We start from the raw sequence: 6,665 nt of genomic DNA, 5'->3' as shown, positions 1-6,665 counted from the left end.
TTGTTTGCCCCTTAATGGAGGCACTGCTTATTGAACCCAGGATCTTGTGCATAAGTGTATTTATGAACAGCAATTTGGAACACATAACAGAAGCCACAAGAGTATGGAATATACAGATGACATGAAAATTTATTCCTTCTAGGTACTGAAAAACCTCTGACTGAAAGAATGGCAAAAATAAACTTTTGTAAATATACAATAAGATTGTCTCTTTTGTACTTTTTATGCTAGAAAATTAAATTATATTTGTTTTAATTATAGCACTGAATTACAATTTAAAACAAAAATTCCCCCCTTTGGGATTTCTTAAATTTGATTGATTATTTAAATAAAATTTTATTTTATAAATATTTACAATTTTCTTATTAACATTCCAAATAAACTGATATTTATTTTTCTCATGTTTTGAATATACAGCTACTTATTTTAAAGAACACAGATAAATACATACTTCCATTTCCGAATCAAATTATGTTTCACTTTAATTACAAATGATCATGAAATTGTTATACTTTTTCTGTAGAGGTTTTACACAAATTTCACTTTAAATTCCAAAACTTTAAATTATTTTATTTTTTTTGCATTATTTATTCCATGTTCACAAATCAAGTATAAATTTGTGTACAAAAGTATGGAGATTGGTTTTATTTCATAGACCCCAAAATTAAATTATTTAAAAAGATTTTGTGGGGAAAATATTTCCACATCACACTATAAAAATAAGCAACATTTATGTTTCATTTTAACTGGATGAATGAGCAGTAAACACAGGCGGAATGTTACACTTGGGTTGCTAGGAGACCAGTCGTTTTATGATGCCACAGCTACTCAGGTTGAGAACCATTGTGATGGCCTAGCAGTTTATCTGTGCAGTCCTGCCAAAGCAGCATTTGAAGTTGCAGTGCTCAAAATCATGCAGATTAGAAAAGTAACTGTAGAAAAAGTTATTTGAGATGACACATGTTTCTTCAGAATTTCAAGATGTGTCTCATAAAGATGGACCAACTGTTTCAGGTAACTCTGGTAGATCTCTATTGTGTGATCAAACATTCTCTGAGGACTTGGACTTGAGGTCTGTGATTGAAGAAAATGCTTTTCAGAGTTTGTCTGAAGAATCTTTGATAAAAAGACCATGTTACACACATTGTGTCTCTGAACCATATGAAGATAATTATTTTCGTTCTCTGACATTTCCAAGAAATCTCTGGAAAATTGCTAGGAGTAACCAATATAAATCCATCTGGTGGGATGATAATGGATCTTCCATCATGATTGATGAAGATATCTTTAAGAAGGTAGTTTTGGAAAGAAAGGCCTCTTTCAGAATATTTGAAACTGGAAGTATGAAAAGTTTAGTTAGACAGCTTAACCTTTATGGATTTAGTAAAGTGCGGCAGAATTTTCAAAGATCTGCTTGTCTAGCTGACTTTCTGGCAGAAGAAAAAAAGTCTCTGTTTTAAGCAAGGTATTCAGAAATTTTAGTAACCACTTGGTAACATATATGAAAGTTTATGTTGTACATCAATCAATGGTAATATATATTTAAAGCTAGATTTTGAAAATTGAATAAAATTACCAAGTCTTAAATTCTTTATTTTTTCTAAAATTGGGGACAGTGCCATAAGTATTCAAGATTCAGAGAAACTTTGCTTGCAATTATGAATCTTATCAGAAATATATATAAAGGTATTAAAGCTGCTTGTGAAAAGTGGCATTCACCGTTACTGCAAATGGTAACTTCTTTAATTTGATGACTATACTACTTAAATGTGTATTTTACAAATAAGGAAATTTAAAAAATAGTCAGCAATGTTCATATTTTGATGATATTTTCTTTCAATTGTAAAAGTGAAATCTGATGTTTTATACGTTAGACTTATTGTAGTCTTGTATTTTGGTTTAAAATATTACTAAAATTTTTCTCTATTTTTGTAGCAGCAGTTCTACCATAATTCAAATTTTAAATGAGTCTTTTCCCAGCTTTAATCAGAATAAGATGAAGAGTTGGGATTAAAAATGCCTCTCTGTTATCTTCATTGGCTGAAGATTTCAACAAGAAGCACTTTATAGCAGGGGGTAATGTGGATAAATATAATTCTGCTTTTGTGACTGACACTAGTGGAGAAAGTGCATTTTTACCTGTTGCAAAATTAAAAATGCCTCTAATTAGAAAGCCCCCTACTAGACAAATAATTGGTGATAAAAATACCCCGATCAGCGGTGATTTTTCTGCTCCATCATCAAGGTCAGTTAGACCACCAGAACAAATTGCAGTGGATCAGTATGCTATTTTAAATCAGTTGAACATTGTCCACAGGCACACTCAAAACAGATGAACTGAAGCAAATGACCATATTATGAACTTCATTAAAACTACAAATTCTACATCTCAGTACAGCATCTTGTCTCCCATGCAGAGTAATTATTTTGGACTGATGGTGGAGCCTTCTGTTTTTCCAAATGGATATCACAACATATCTGCCAAAGAAGGTCGTTCTTCTAAACTTCAACCAGGGAGCAACGCACGGTTTCCAGTGAGAGTGACAGCTGATACATCAGCTACATCTCTTACAAGGCCAACTCATCAGCCAACTTCACTTTATGAACATCATCCTAATTACAAGGGATCTACCAGAAGACTACCAGTTTATGCAGGATAACAAAGATTAAAATTGATGTTGGCAAATGTCGACAAATATCTGTAATTTTCTTATTTGAACAATAAACATAGATGTGTACCTGTATTTACCTTATATTTTTTTAAATTAGGTTAAGTGTTAAATGGGAGACAAAGTTAACATTTACAGTTAAAATGAGATACTTGATTGATATGATCATTTGATGGAACAATATGGGAGTAAATTTAAATACTGTCTTGAAAGGAGGGAGAGAAAATGGAAGAATTTGGAAAAAGACTAAAACATGGAGAGGGGGAAAAGCACTAAGTAGTTTCTTGTTCACCCTGAAAAGTATTAAAAGTGTTGTTAGGATAAGCTGGAACAGGAGATAAATGCAGGAACCGGCCCAGGGATCATGGTCTCTATTATGTCATTCCTGGAATCATGAAGGTCACATGATGTAGTCTCAGATGGCACATTCAGCATGTGGTAGAATTTAAGAAGTAATTTTATCTATGGTCTTCTTTGTGCTGTTTTCAAAGCATTAAAATTGGTGCTTTCATTTCCTGCCCTCAAGAGTCTACATTATATTTTCAAGTCAATTCTTTATGTTGCTTTTATGTTCAAGCCAAAGACAAGCTTACGTCCTCAGGGTGGCACTTAATGCCTTTCCAAATCTAAGCCCACGAATCATCTTGGTTTAGTCATTTCTTTATAAATCTGGCATCTCACTACCTTGGTATATCTTTATGTTTCACTGTATGTGGAAATATATCCAGGCAAACGATTGTCAACTATGTTAGCTTCAACCTCACCACATATACTCCAGCTCATCCTTGGACTTTGGGTGTCCTCCTTTCATCTACTTAGATTTTCCCAGTCTCAGCACAGAAACCACCTCCTCCAGATGTTTTCTATCTATCCCCCTTTCCTTGTCTAACTTGGATACCAGTACAGTATGCACAGCACATGTCACAGGATGCATTTTTGTATTAAGTGAATGAAAAACACATGTTGACTTTAAGCAAAATCTACTTTATTGAAACAACAAAACTCTCATGGTTTTCAAACTATTTCATTATGGTCTTTACTCTTCACCACAAAATAGATCTTTCATATCCCAAGGACTAGTCACTCAAGACAGTAAGTGGAGGTAGGTACAGGAGACAAAGTAATATTTACTTCTTAATTCATGCCTCCAGAGGCATAAAGCAATCCGTTCTCATTTGCTGGATATTTTCCTGTCTCTTCATCACCCACCCACCACAAAACAGCTGATTCTCTTCCCCATACCAATAACTATACTGACTTATGATTAATTTACTTCTTAGAATGAGAGCTTTTTCCAGAAGAGACAGTGACGTTGCAAACATTTAATGTAGGTTTATACACCCTACATAACTTGTGCCCCTTCTAACCTTCACAAAGGAAGTATCTAAGTGGTACTATCCCCTTGGTTGGGGTTCTTGTATTCAGTAACCAAATTGCAATCTAAAATATGTGGACTAGAAGGAGGTGAGGGTGGTGGAATTAAAAATTTGTCCAACTGCAAGAATACCAAATTTATACAGATATTAGGAAATATAAAATATTCATGGACGTCTTTGATGGTTTCCCATTAATTTAAAATAAAAGGTGAAGCATATTCAGAATGTGAAATGCCCTGAAATGCTGGAAAAATAGTAGGCAATTTCAGGGACCCTAAGGCTTCTACTCACAATGATGCAGCTAGTGTCATCTGATAAGACTGTAATGGCAACATTAATCCTGAAAATGTGTCTCCATTTGTGAAGAAAGCCTTTGATAATCTGGAGAATGGGCAAATTGACCAGTGTAACCTCTAACAACATCCCATAAATATGACCTTCACCAAGAGAATAAAAGAGCCCACTTGCAGCAGGAGAATTGTGTCTGGACAGCAGTGGTGTTTCCTACAACAGAAACATCAAGTTTTTAAGTTTGTCAGCTCAAATCTGATGGTGGTTATGTTTTTGCTTACATTAGCAGTCTGGGGTTCAGATGGGCTGGTTCAGCAGCTTGTTTCCAGCTCTCTTATCACACAGTGGGTCTTACCGTGATCATCTTAACAAGGTTCTGTACTGATAAGTCAAAAGCTACAGTTTACTTTCAAAATTAGAAATTTTCTAAGGAAGAATATTATTTGTTTGTCCATCTGTAGTTTTCTACCTGGGAAAAGCTAGACTATTGGCAAAAGTACAAAAGTTGGCTGATGATTTGAAAATTATGCTCTGAGCTCTGCCCACTGAATTCTTCCCACTAAATACTACAAATCTCTCTACCACTGTGTGTGTGTGAAGATGGATTGTTTAGCAGTAACTACGTTTGTCTTAGTTGAGTCATCAGTGAATTTTTCCTCTGCACCTGTCAGAATGTCTGTGAATTAAGAGTTTCATTGAGCCACCAGATTGTCTTCAGATTAGGGAGAGGTAGATTATATTTTTCCCTGTATACTAATTGTTACCTGTTCATAGAATCCAGAGCTGATGCTACGGCCAAGCCAATGAATCCTTGAGTTGGACTGAGGCATATACATTCTGCAGCCCCCAGAGCCCAGCACTGGACTGTGTCTTCTTTTTAATTTAAACTTATGTCTAAGTATTTTTCTTTTAATTCTCATTGTTGACACAACTTACTTTGGCTTTGAACACCCGTTGACTAGTTTATAGGGACTGGAACACTGACTTATTCCCGTTCACCTTGAAATTGCAATAAACTTTTTTCCTTGTATTACCTGGAATAGAGTGAGCATAGTCATCATTTTGAGAGCAGTCCTCAGTCCTAATAATGCAGAAATTTGCACTTCTTTGCCCAGAACTTGAGCAAGAATATTTGTTGTGTATCTGAGGGATTATCCTCACATACCCTAATGCAACCATGAGAAAACACCACATTGTTATTGAAAATCAAGACTTTGTCAGTATTGCATTCCCATTGCAAAACAGTTAAGAATTGTAGGAGTTATGAGATTTAACCATGCTGAGATTTTTTGCAACCTAGCATGTTCATTTCCTACAGATGCTGTCGGGGAGTTGAGACCATTGGTCACAGACATTGAACTTTATCACTCACAACAAGAGCAGCCAGTTTTAAATTTGTATCCATTCACTAATCTCAGATGAATACACAGAGTGAAATTTTGATGCCTACAGAAGCAGTGGGCTGTTAACATGAAGAAAGCTTAAAGCATGGTAAGACCCTAATTTTATTTGTATTTTTATGTATAATTTATTTGAATCATTTATTTATTAGTATATTTACCTATGATAAGTATATCATGACTCAAGTTTACTTGCTGCAAAACGAATCATGAAAAATGACATGGGAAATCATGATCATTAAATTTCCATTTTTACTAACGCTTTTATTGACATATAATTGGCATAAAAGATTGTGTGAGTTTAGGTGCACAGGATAGGGATTTGATTTATAAGTATTAAGAAATAAATATCATAGCAAGTTTAGGGAGAATTCATTATCTCTTTTAGATACAATTTTAAAGAAATACAATTTGTCTTTGGTTGTGATGAGAAATCTTATGTTCTATCCCCTTAACAACATTCATATAGAACATAAAGCAGTAATAATTGTAATTTTCATGTTTTTACGGGGCATCCCTAGAACAGGTTTATTTTACGGCTGGAGGTTTGTAGCTTTTGAGTGCATTAATCAAATTCTCCTTTCCCAACCACTGCCTCTGTTATGTACAAATCAAATTATTTTTTCTATAAGTGTGTTTGTTTGTTTTTGAAGTGCACTTAAATCTATAACTCTGTGTTAGTTTCTCTTACATAACATAATGTTTGCTATTTTTAATACATGTCAAACTGATCACAACAATAAATATAGTTTTGATAGTTGCTATTTAAAGGTAATTCATAGTTATTGACTATTCCCCACATAGTAAATTTCCTGTCCCTGATCTTTTAATTTGCAACTGGATAATTTTCTCTCTTAATTTTCCTCAACTATTTGTTTTTCTTCACCACATTTCCCTCCTTCATGTGAGCAACCTTTTACTTTCTATAT

The 6,665-nt window shown here is 34.1% G+C and overlaps 1 long non-coding RNA gene across 1 annotated transcript; it reads left to right on the top strand.

The window, feature by feature from the left end:
* The first annotated feature begins 843 nt into the window (after nt 1–843).
* On the top strand, nt 844–2,744 carry LOC140694005 (uncharacterized). Its single transcript, XR_012069730.1, has 2 exons — nt 844–1,014; nt 2,418–2,744. It is a non-coding gene; the product is annotated as an uncharacterized lncRNA (long non-coding RNA).
* Nucleotides 2,745–6,665: the final 3,921 nt, after the last annotated feature.

The sequence above is a fragment of the Vicugna pacos genome, unplaced genomic scaffold (assembly GCF_048564905.1).
Source record: "Vicugna pacos unplaced genomic scaffold, VicPac4 scaffold_20, whole genome shotgun sequence".
In the NCBI taxonomy this organism is placed as follows: domain Eukaryota; kingdom Metazoa; phylum Chordata; class Mammalia; order Artiodactyla; family Camelidae; genus Vicugna; species Vicugna pacos.
The sequence above is the reverse complement of the archived record's forward strand: the minus strand, read 5'-3'. Positions and strand labels throughout refer to the sequence as shown.